This window comes from Lissotriton helveticus, chromosome 10, assembly GCF_964261635.1.
Source record: "Lissotriton helveticus chromosome 10, aLisHel1.1, whole genome shotgun sequence".
NCBI lineage: Eukaryota > Metazoa > Chordata > Amphibia > Caudata > Salamandridae > Lissotriton > Lissotriton helveticus.
The window spans coordinates 730,068,925-730,082,305 of record NC_136071.1 but is presented as its reverse complement, the minus strand read 5'-3'; the positions used below and the strand labels follow the sequence as shown (position 1 = coordinate 730,082,305).

The window sequence follows — 13,381 nt, the reverse complement described above, 5'->3', positions numbered from 1 at the left end:
TAAAAAATGCGTGGTAATGGTAGGCGTGGTAAAAGTATGCGTTGTAACGTCATACATCCATTAATTAAAGAACATTATTACTTAATTACATTTAAATTACTTCCCACCCTATTCCCCTATAAACCCACAACCCACTACAAAACATAATTATCAATTAATCAATTAATTAAAAATATTTAGCAATTAATTAAAAATATTTAGCAATTAATAAATATTAATTTATAATTTCTAATAATTAATAATTAATGTAACATAATGAAATTACTTACCTCCCTATTCCCCTATAAACCCACAACCCACTACAGAACATATATATCAATTAATCAATTATTTAACATTAATGACCAATTAATTAAAAATAATTACCAATTAATAAATATTAATGTATAATTCCTACTAATTAATAATTAATTTAACATAATTAAATTACTTCCCACCCTATTCCCCTATAAACCCACAACCCGCTACAGTACTAAAATACAAAATTTAATTACATTACATAAAAATAAATTAAATACATAATAAATACATAATGATATACACAAAAATATTTAAAAAATCGATATTAGTAACATCGAAATTATTAACATCGATATTACTGACATCGATATTTAAAACTTCGATATTACTAATATCGATATTTAATTTATCGATATTACTTACCTTCTATATTTTGTCCCATCGATATTTAAACTTCGATATAATTGTATATCGATATTTAAATATCGATATTTTTTCTGCATACCATTGCTTTGCAAGTTGAACCATCACGTCATGATTTTATGTCTGAAGTCAAAGACTGTTGACGTCACAAAGAAGAAGTAGGCCTGGCTGTGAAAAAGACTCAACTACTATTATCATACACATAGAGAACGGACTAAACCTTACGGCCCACCCAAGGCGCCTATTTCAAAATAGTAAGTGCATTTTCTACTTCAAAAGGTTTTCCTAACAAAGTGCAAGGCTTCACAATTATGTGTTAGCGTGTAGCTACTTTGAAATGTAAGGCTAGGGTATTACTTTAACCAGGCAAAATACTGTTTGCATTACTTCATGTAAGGGGCGGAGACTGCTGCGGCCTCCTAGGGCTGCCAATGGGCTGATGGTGGGAGGAGCGGGCACGCACCATCACCCCTAGAGCAGGAGTACATACCGACAGCCATTGGTGCCCTGTCTCTGTTGCTGGTTCTGCTGCATCCTGAGCCGTGGTTATGGATGCAACCTCCTGCCTCAAGTCGCTGCTGCTTGCCGCCAGCCACTACAAGGCCCTCAAGTCAGAGCAAAATGCGCTACACCTTCAGCGGCAGCTTGAGGTCTTCGATGGTCTGAAACTGACCAAGCATTTCGCTTTGGGCAAGGTGCTACCCAGCGAGTGCCTTACCTGCCTGGTGGAGATGACCGATGACCCGTACTGCGGCCTGCCCATGGCTCTGTGCACCATGGGTCTCTTCTTGACTCTGGCAGCAGATGGAGAGGCCGGCGAAGCACTGCGCTCTGCACATGGCCTGGGCGGCGTTCTGTCATCTACCATGCACTGCTACGGAGGAGGAAACCCAGCAGGAGATCCTCTTCTGCTGCCCTGCGTTCAACTGCTGCAGCGCCTGACCTACAGGAAAGGAGGCCCACATGGGGCCGGTGCCCACATCGGTGAGTAGTTGGGTTGCCAGGCGGCACACGTGCGGGCCCCGAGGATGAGCTGAGCATGCCCTGTCTAGGGTTGCTGGCCAACCTGTTCTGCGGCACCGGCGCTGCAGGTGTGCGTCAAGTCGCTGCCCAAGGTGCGGGCCTTGTATCGGACACTCATCGCCTTTCTGGCGTGATCCAGCGGTACTCCAAAAATAATCCCTGAAACCATTTCACTTATCCCTGAAACACCAGAAGACACATATACTCACTAGTGGGGCTCATATCACTCAGAGCTGCTCATGCACACTTTCTCATTATTCTAGGGATCAGTGAATTTAATGGAGAGCTACTGTATCATTTAGCGAGATGTTTAATTTAAATTGAACGTTACACTATTTACAACTGCAGTTTTTAGAATCTTACCATGGTTTTGTCATCAGAAAATATACATTTAGACATATTGCCATATGGTCGACGGGTCTGCTAGTACGAAATTACGCGTAGGAAAACTCAAGACCAGCTTAAATTTCCATTTATCTAATTTTATTCAAGCAGATTTAACATGTCTATAACTCCTCTTCTATATTTATTTATTCTCAAAATAACATTTAAACGAAAATTAAGTTCAAAACAGTTAATATCATTTTATTTTAGAAAAATATCAGAAATAAACATTAGGAATTTAGGTTCAGAACGCAAGTTTTAGCAAAAATTGATAGTTCTCATAGTCCATTTTTCTCCTAAACATCCCTAACTAGAATCCCTAATCAAAAGTGCATTTGCTGAAAAGTCAATCGACAGTCCGACAGCATGCCAGCAGGAAATTGAAGAAGCATTTTTTACTTGACAAAATTAGCACTTTATATACCTTTTACACTAGCTCTATCTAAAATAAAGAGTAACTTTCAGAGAAAAGTCGAGTCCTCATTGGTCAATTTAGGGTCGGATGAGCATACCCTCATCGATAAATTATATTTTTTCTTCCTGTCATGATTTTTTTCAATGTTCCCATTGTTTCCACTGTCCGGCTTGGTCAAGTTCTCCATTTTGTAATTTTACCCGATTTTCACACGTTCAGAACCATTGCTCTCAGCACTTGGCAGCCACCTAGACTTCCAGGCCACCACGACCTTGAACCTGCCTTCCACACAAGCACAGGCCGCTGGCATTCATTCTGGTCAGTCATTAATGCGCATGCGTCTTGTCTTTTATTGTCAAAGCAGGCCCATGACTCCATCTTGCCTTGGGCCTCACGAGCCAGAATGAGAACTATCATAGAAACAAACACAAATAAACGTTAAATAAGAGAAAAATAGCCCATTCTGTTTACCTCCCCCCTTGCTAAGGTTTCCCTATTAGTAGTTACCTAGCAACAAGCTACATATATGCATTCTATACTTACTTTTGGCGCTAATTTCAGCCACACATACATGGACAAAAGCACATTTATGCTTCATTCCATTATTTTTAAAGCAGCATTTTAATACAAAACACGACGAAATGACAGTCAATAAATTATGTTTGCAACACAAGCAAGAATTACTCTCCCACGTGTTGATGTGTGCGTGACAATTTATTCTAAGTTGGTTAGTCCATGCAACACTTCATTAGTTCAGATTACACGTTATTGAAGTGTGACTTCTCAAGGGTTGCACAAAATTTGTTTTCTCCACCTTGCTCCATCAACTCCCCCCTTTGGTGATCTTATCACCAAAATATCTCCCAAAAATTTGCAAATTTTATATCAAAACATGTTCCAGGTTCTTCAAATTAGTAAATGTTATACCTTAGTATCTCTTTCTTTAATCTTCTTAAAGATTTTCTCTCGAAATTCTTCTAATTCCACATCACCTTTTTCTCTTTCCCTTTCTCTCTTTTCTCGTACTGCTTTCTTTAATGCTTTTCTGGCATTCCTTCTTATTCTGCTTATGCAACATAGTTTTATCACCAAAATTATTAACACTATAACTGTTACTGGTATTAGTATTTTACCTATTATAGAACTACCTATCTCTTGAAACCAATGTTTAATTGCAGTGAAACTTCTACTAAGACGTTCAAGAATACCATCAACCTCCAGTGGTTCAGCTTCTTCATGCAACTTTGTAATGTTTATAATGTATTTTTTAATATTCTGACTTTTATCAGGAATATAGGTGCAACAGTTTTGTACCTTCAATATTCCACATAATATCAAGAGCAAGACGGTTTTGCATTACCATAGCTCTCATAGCAATCATTTCGGTGTTTACCATTAGGAAACCACCAGCTGTGTCTGTTGACAAACGATCTACTATCGTTGATAATTTCCGAATTCGATTAGCATTGAAAGATATTCCCACTGCTGGTATCAGTGCTCCAAAAACATCACCTATTATTTCTAGAACACTCTCTCTCTTTCTGCGACTTAAAGGTTTACCTATCTCATGTATGCCATTTGTCCCTCTATCAACATGAAAGATTTTTGGAAAGACCAAACCCACATAACATGTCCCATACCAATGGTCCGGCAGTCTGTAATAAGCTTTGTTCCCACAAATTTATTAAACTTCAGGAAATACAGGATCATCTCCTCCTTTAAATCCCCAACCCCCTTTTATTCTATAGGTATCCTTACACTGACTTGCTTCCACAAAGTAATTATCATACATAGTGTTGTCTCTTCTAATACAGAATTTTCCCATCATTGGTGTATCTATATTTATAGCAACATTTACATTTCGTTCATCAATATTCTCATCATTGGATGTCCAATATTTTGATTTCTCATGCTTCACCCTTTCTTTGCGTTTGTAAGTCATTCTTCTCTCCTCAACCATATCTAGGAAAGCCTTTTCTTCTACTCTCATTTTACATGTCAAATTATTTATAAAGGCATAATCATGACTCAGTTCATCTACCTCCAGAAAATATTCCCCCATAACTGTAGCAGGTTTTCTTTTATTCAGAGCCTTATCAATTTAGCTTGGCAAACACTTCATCTGAATTTGAGAAATGGTATTCCAGTTTCCCAGTCTGGTAAAACAAACTAGCAATCACACTACAAGTAATCCCATAGGTAAGTGGGAGATGATGATAGGTCACCCCCTCAGAAACAGATGCAGGCAGTTTTACACATACATAGCAGTCACTTGCATCCATGGTCCTGACATATTCAGACAACAACTTTGAAAAAGTGTTCTTTGAAAAATCGCTAATCGAGCTATCTTGATGTACTTCTGGCCTATATACATGTTGCTTATTAGACTTTGACTCTTGCTCCTGTTCACTTGAACTTTCATTCTTTTTCAATTTCACTAACTTATCTTGAAAAGGATTTACAATAGCTAAAATTATCCATAATGTTGTTAATAACCCAGTGCAAATCATACACAACCTACACCATTTTCGAAATATAGAACACTTCGTCTTATGATTATTATTGACCATTTTTTTTTTACACAGCAACAAATTTATCTAACAACTTTTCTACGACCTTGTGTCACCTGTTAAAGTTCATTTTGCTACTTCTAACAAACTTTCTTCGAACCTTATGTCAATTACACAAATAAGTTATTCTTTCTAACAAGTTCTCTTCGACCTTTTGTCACTCACAAGATTTGTTTCCTTCTATAGCACCACCTCCCTTATCAGAATATTCAGATTTTATATCACATATTTTATATCTTGAGCACCTGCTCTCCTTTTTCAATAATTTGTCTCTTTACTCATTTTTCACATTTGTCTAGTGATAACTCAAACCTTCTTGACTACTATTTACTTCTGAAATTTTTGGCAAAATGACAAACGATCATTCAGGTGATTTATATTTCTGATTTAGCTTCCTTACTCTCTTTGGTCTATGTACTACTTCAATCTTTCTTCCCAAAGATTCTCCTTGACTTGTTATCTCATGTACTTGCTCCTCTTGTTCTTTTCCTCTATTAGTTATTCTGATTCTCAATCCACCATTATTCTTTGGCCAGTTGTCTCCTTTACAGAATCTCTTCGTCTTAGGCTCTGCAGTGTTTTGTTCCACTCTCCAAGCCCCCTTTCTTGGACATTTTCTTACTGATGTCTCATCTCCACTATCATCAGTTTCACTTTCGGTGTCTTCAACAGTTTCATTTATGATGAATTTTACGATATCTTTATCTTTTGTAGTATCAGCCTCTGTTTCTGACAGTTCTTCTACTCTGTTAGGAATTCCTCCAGAACTGGTACTTGGAATCTCATCCTTATCGTGAGTTACTTCCGCCTTTCCAGTATTTGGAATCTCGTCCCTGCTTTCAGAGTTTTCAAATTGTTCCTCTAAATTGTCTTGTTCAGCAGTTTTCTCTGCGTTCTGCTCAGTCTCTTCACCTGTCTCTTCTCTTACCAATTCTCGACCTTCAGATTGATCTTCAGAATATGGTACTTCAACAATCTCCCCTTCTCCTTCTGATGCAGAACTATCCTCGGATACTTCCAGATGTCGACGTTCTTGTCGAGCTTCTGAATCTGGTCCTTCTTCTGGCTCACCCTCAGAATCAGAATCAGTAGTACTTTCACCTTCGTCTGGGTTTTCTGGTTCAGGTACTTTAATTGTATGGCTTGCATGAACCCACCTCTTCACTCCAGCACATTTAACTGCAGTTGTGCTAATTAAGATCACCTGACGTGGTTTCTGCCAACGAGGTACCAAGCAATTTCTTCTACGGTGCACCTTGATTCGTACCCAATCTCCAGGTATTAAGTCATGAGCTGGTTTTTTCTCTTTCGTGTCTGAATCAATTCCCACCTGATGGAACACAGAAGTCACCACATCAGACAGGTTTTTGCAGTAATCCAGAATGATGTCATCACTAATGGTCAACAACATATCAACTGGTACATATGCCTGTCTCATCACCCTGCCCATCAGAATCTCGTGTGGACTCAGTCCAGTTTTCCTGTCAGGAATACTTCTCAGAGTCATCAGAACAAGTGGCAAGGCATCTGGCCACTTCATTCCTGTTGCCAGACACATTTTTGCAATCCTCTTTTTAATGGTTCCGTTTACCTGTTCAACTACTCCTGAAGCCTCAGGCCTGTAAGCACAATGTAGTCTCTGAGGTATATTCAGTGCTTCACAAATCATCTGCATAAGTTCATTTTGGAAATGGGGGCCACGGGTTGTCTCGATTGTCACTGGGAACCCAAATCTAGGTATGATTTCTCATAAAAACAATTTTGCAACAGTTATTCCATCGTTCCTCCTTGTGGGGAACGCCTCCACCCACCTTGAAAACAAACATATGACCACCAAAACATATCTCAATGTGTTACATGGTGGCAGTTCAATAAAATCCATTTGCATTCTTGTGAATGGACCTCCCTCCCGTCCTATGGTTCCCAGAATCACAATTGTTTTTCTGTTTGGATTAAACTTCGACACACCAAACACCTCTGGCACAAGCTCTCTGCAATCATCCTGAATTTTGGGTTATACCAAGTCTGTCTAAACAGTCTCAACATAGCATCTCTTCCAATGTGAGCTTGACCATGGTATGCTCAGGCCATGTTTGAGATCATGCTATCAGGCATTACTGGTCTTTCATCTTTGTAAACCCACATTTCATCTTCCTCCCTTTGTCTGCATCCTGCTTTCAACCAGGTATTCTTTTCCTCCTCATCTGCCTCTTCCTGCATTTGCCTCACTTCCTGCCAAGTTTCAACTACTGTTGTTAGCATTAAAGGACTTGGGACATGTTCTTCTTCCCTGTCTTTATTGATTGAAGCCAAATTCTTTGCACAGTACTTTGCAATGGAGTCAACATATCTGTTACCTCTGGTGATGTAGTCATCCCCTTTCTTGTGAGCTGCACATTTTACCACAGCTATTTTGTCTGGTAATTGTATTGTATTGATTCTTTCGGCTTTTGGGGGAATCTTATTTTTCAGAAACACAATCACTTGCTCATACTTTCTCATCACATCTGGTGACGGAGCTCCTGTTACTTTATCTCTGGGATACTCCTCTCTTGTCTAATCTACAGATATCTTAAATTCTGTCCACAGATCTGCTGGTACAACTATGTCAAATAATCCATCTAGATCAACTCACAGTACTTTTGAAACTTTCACAAACCGATCTACCTGTTGATTCCATTCCACTGGTTCCTCTCTCAGTCTAGGGAAATCATTTGTGAATGACAATATATCCTGTCTACTCCAGGGAACATGTACATATCCTCCTCCAGGTATCTCTCTCATGGGGAACTCAGTTGTCACTGCCTCCTTTTCCCTGATTGGAAAAGCTAGTGTTGATTTATCACTATTTTCTTCTTTCTTCTTTGCCCACTTAACTCTCCATTTACTCACGTCTCCCCATTTTCGCAACAGCACAATCAACTATTTTATCTGCGCTAATCTTCCAGCAGTATTCATGTTCTCAATGTCTTTTTCAGCAAAATCTACTCTGTATGATTTCTGTAATGATTTGAATTTTGAAAATTCCACTCCCAATTCATTTGCTAATTCCTCTACCCGTTTTGGCCTTCCACGTTATGCTTTTACACATGAACATAAGTTCATCGTCCTGGTACGCTTTTAGTCTGTCTGTTCCAATGGTCCAATAATCAATTCCTCCATGTCTACTTTTAGTTTTGCTACATCCAGCACTTTTGATTCATGCTCTTTTAATTTTAAAGTTGTAATCCATTCACTCAATTCCTGGTCTGAAGGACCGACAGGGGTTTGCGTTAAATCTGTTTTTTCTACACTTCTTTCTGGTGTAGCAGAATCAGATTCAGCTCCGGTTGCATTTTTATACAGTAAACTCTGATTAAAAGTCAAGTCAGGCGGATTTACAGTGCCTACTCGTTTAACTGCTGACAAGTCTGGGTAAATGTTTCTATTCAGCTTTTGTAAGCCCTGCTGTAACAGAACTGTTAAACTTGGTTCTTTCACTCTCTGATTTTCAAACACTGGAATTACAGGTCCTATTGTTACTGGAACTGTCACTGCTTCTATGTTTTTGGTAAGCTCTTGTATCTTTTCGGTCAATTCATTAGTAGTTCGTATATACTCTGCAGCACTGACTTGTTCCACAACTCGCCTTTCTGCCCTATTTACACTTTCTCGTTCACTACTCTATTTAGGGGTACCAGTAAGTTTTGACTCTGTTGTAGAGATATTTGGGTTGTATCTCACTTCTACTGTTTCTGGCACATCTTTTAAATTCGAATATTGTTTTGGAGTCTCATTATTTCTCTCATCAGCTGATGAAGCATTAGGTGAAGTCCATAAAGAACCTGGGTGATACGGGGGCGGTCTCCTATTTAATATTTCCTCTAATACAGCATCCTCTGATTCACTGTCACCATAATTTTGACTTTCCTTTTCTATATTTTTCTTCTTTTCTGTGCATTTTTGCCCTTCAAAATCATCCATCAATCTAACGGGATACAATCCATCGCACATGTTTGCATCTCTCCATCTGTGCATTCTGGTCTCATGTGTCTCACCCCATAAGCCACGGAATCTACTTCGTGGTCTTACATGTTGAATCAACCATTCACTTTCTATATCATGCATTTCAGCCTCCCATTCAACCAATGCCTCAAATTGAGTTGGTCTCGGTCTCGGTTGGAGTTGCATCATTCTGTCCCTCAAATTCCTCACAACTGCCAAGTCAAAAGATCCTTCCTCCGGAAAAGCTAACACACCATCATCTTTGGTATACCGTACCCAATTCTCCAACCAAACACACGTATGGTAACCATATTTTGACAACATGTAAGAAGCAGGCGTCTTCAGCGGAGGAATAATTTTTCCCTCTCTCGTGACTACCTCTTTGTCTTTTACAAACATATTTTTCAGTCTTTTGAACCATGAAGGTTTCTTCTTGTCTCCGTCATAATAATAATAAGCAATTTTTGGTTTATTTCCTGTCTCTCAAAAGATCGCGTACTATTCTGTTGCTGTCCCGTAGCACCAACCTATCACAGCGTGGTTCACACTAACGCACCAATTAGAACAATAGCCTCCGCTGTTTTTCGTGATGTACCAATCAGCCCTTTCTCCGTCTCGGTCACAAGGACCAATCCCTGCGCGACACTTTTGACGTCACCCGCGCTCCGGCTTCTGCAGCGCTGACTGAGCCCTCCTTTACATGATTTTTTCAAGAAGCCGTATTTACAAGATATTTTACAAAAATCAGTTAGTAACTTACATAAAACAATACCATTTGCCTGTTTTGCTAAAAAAAGTGATAGAATTTTCTCAATTACACAAGTATTCTGTATTTGGAGTAGGCGACGCTTACCTCCACAGAATTTTAGACTCGTCGATAAAGTAGTACTACCCTCTACCTTACCCTTCTGTCGGGCAATAACGAACCTAAGAATAAGACACATACAGAGACTTCAATACTCCTTAGAGTCTAATCCAGAGTTTCACAAGAACGCATATTGCTATTTCATTTATACACATCCACACAGACATCCCTATCTATTCATACAATAATTCTGTATTTTCCAGTAGGCAGCGCTTACCTCTACCATACCACAGAATTTCTCTATCGTTAGTAAAGTAGCACTACTATCTCTATTTTACCCTTCGCTCAAACTCAGGTTAAGCACTATTACTCTCCCAGCAGTAAGTTTTAGTCAGGATACACAATGATCCCTATACTTGAAGGCTAAGATTTTATAGACTGTCCTCACTATTCATTTATCCTTTCACACATAATGTCCCTAAACAGTGATATACGGCGATACCACTGCAGTATACAACGATATTACTTTTTTGAAACAGACTAATGCACTGTGCGACTTTACTTGGCACACTTCCTCTGCCTGCAGACAGAGGCACCAGCTTCACACAACACTTGGAAGCCTTTTCAGGACTACATATAACGTAATACAAACTCAACAAATGTTAGTCATAATTCTGTACACCAAACTCTATATAGCGCTTTATACATAACCCTAGCTAATTTCCATAGCAACCACTACTCTGCTATCAAGCTTAAAACTGATCCAGCGGTACTCCAAAAATAATACCTGAAACCATTTCACTTATCCCTGAAACACCAGAACACACATATACTCACCAGTGGGGCCCATATCAGTGAGAGCTGCTCATGCACACGTTCTCATTATTCTAGGGATCAGTGAATTTAATGGAGAGCTGCTGTATCATTTAGTGAGATGTCTAATTTAAATTGAACGTTACACTATTTACAACTGCAGTTTTTAGAATCTTACCATGGTTTTGTCATCAGAAAATATACATTTAGACATATCGCCATATGGTCGATGGGTCTGCTAGTACGAAATTAGGTGTAGGAAAACTCAAGACCAGCTTAAATTTCCATTTATCTAATTTTATTCATGCAGATTTAACATGTCTATAACTTCTCTTATTTATTTATTTAATTCTCAAAATAACATTTAAACGAAAATTAAGTTCAAAGCAGTTAATATTTTATTTTAGAAAAATATCAGAAATAAACATTAGGAATTTAGGTTCAGTACGCAAGTTTTAGCAAAGATTGATAGTTCTCAAAGTCCATTTTTCTCCTAAACATCCCTAACTAGAATTCCTAATCAAACGAGCATTTGCTGAAAAGGAAAAGTTAAAGTTCCTAAAACTAAGTTCTTACGTGTCCAAGTCAATCGACAGTCCGACAGCATGCCAGCAGGAAATTGCAGAAGTGTTTTCTACTTGACAAAATCAGCACTTTTTATACCTTTTTCACTAGCTCTATCTAAAATAAAGAGTAACTTTCAGAGAAAAGTCGAGTCCTCATTGGTCAATTTAGGGTCGGATGAGCATAACCTCATCGATAAATTATATTTTTTCTTCCTGTCATGATTTTTTTAAATGTTCCCATTGTTTCCACTGTCCGGCTTGGTCAAGTTCTCCATTTTGCAACGTTACCTGACTTTCAGACGTTCAGAACCATTGCTCTCAGCACTTGGCAGCCACCTAGACTTCCAGGCCACCACGACCTTGAACCTGCCCTCCACACAAGCACAGGCCGCTGGCATTCAATCTGGTCAGTCGTTAATGCGCATGCGTCTTGTCTTTCATTGTCAAAGCAGGCCCATGACTCCATCTTGCCTCGGGCCTCACGAGCCAGAATGAGAACTATCATAGAAACATACACAAATAAACGTTAAATAAGAGAAAAATAGCCCATTCTGTTAACCTCCCCCCTTGCTAAGGTTTCCCTATTAGTAGTTACCTAGCAACAAGCTACATATATGCATTCTATACTTACTTTTTGCCCTAATTTCAGCCACACATACATGGACAAAAACACATTTATGCTTCATTCCATTATTTTTAAGCAGCATTTTAATACAAATCAAGACGAAATGACACAGTTAATAAATTATGTTTGCAACACAAGCAAGAATTAATCTCCCACGTGTTGATGTGTGCGTGACAATTTATTCTAAGTTGGTTAGTCCATACAACACTTCATTAGTTCAGATTACACGTTATTGAAGTGTGACTTCACAAGGGGGGCACAACATTTATTTTCTCCACCTTGCTCCATCAGGCGCACAGCAGCCTCACCGTGGTGGTGTTCGCTCTGTCGGTGCTGGCCACCTAACTATGGATGAGACAGTGGGCGAGAAGTTCTTCCACGCATGGAACATTCACCAGACCTTCCAACTCATCTTCAATATCCTGGTGAATGGTGGAGGCACACAAACCCGCCAGTACTCTGTGGACCTGCTGGTTGACCTGTTGCAGAGCCCATGCATCGCAGACTACCTGACCCGCTACAAGCACTTTCACTTTTGCCTTGGCCAGGGGCTGGGCTTGTTGCATGGCAAGTAGCCCAAGTCAGCTGCCAAGGTGTTGGAACTGCTGTTGGCTTTCTGTGCCGTGCCCCGCTGCGCCGCCTGCTGCAGCAGGCTCTGCTGGATCAACCTGGGGTGATCGAAGCATGGCTGGGAGCCAAAAGCATGGCCCTGGAGCCGGCAGTGACTCTGCTGCACTGGGCTGGACAGTCTCTGGAGGCTGATTGGCCACTGCTAGTTCTGGAACGGCTGTGAACTGTGTTTGAGGATATGGTGGAGGCAGGGAGCGGTGCCATGGCAGAGCGCTTTGTGCAACTCTTGCTGCCCATCATGGTCGAGCATCTGCAGCCATGGGAGGAGGAAGACCCATGACATCACAGCACACTTCGTGCTTTTAGTAATGTATTTATTAATGTTAACAAACCAAGCGCTGCTTGGATTACATCATGATGTGGATTGTTTTTTTAGTTTGTCACAAGTATTCTCACGCCACTGCATCTGCCTGTAGTCCCCTTTGAAATATACAAAGGCAACAATAAATAGCAGGCTTTTGCTTTACTAAACTCTTAATAATCGAGGTGTCTGCATCTCACATCGTTGCTCCAAATGCATCAGCTTTGTTTAGGGGTGGATTAGCTCCGGTTCACTCAGTCACCCTCCCACCATGCACCCACCCTTAACCCCTTCCTCTCTTTTGTTTCCCTGAGCACCAGCCTGCACAGGAAAAACACATTAATTTAAAACATACAGCGCCTCGCATCCCGAGTCTCTCTTCTGGGGCTCCTCCCTTCCAGCCCTCTCAATATCCCCATGCCACACATAGTTTATCTCCCTCATCGGGCCATAAATCTTCACAGGCTGCCCATTTTCTTTTCTCTCACGTCCTCTCTCCCATTGTCTGTGTGTTACAAATGCTTGTTATTTAAAATGCAGAGAGTAAGTTTTTCTTTTTTATTTACCCGAAAGGATTCCTAGAACCCTTTTCATTTAAACCG

General features: G+C 39.8%; 1 pseudogene; it reads left to right on the top strand.

Moving 5' to 3' along the window:
• The first annotated feature begins 1,211 nt into the window (after window positions 1–1,211).
• On the top strand, window positions 1,212–12,641 carry LOC144784093 (protein CIP2A homolog L pseudogene; annotated as a pseudogene).
• Window positions 12,642–13,381: the final 740 nt, after the last annotated feature.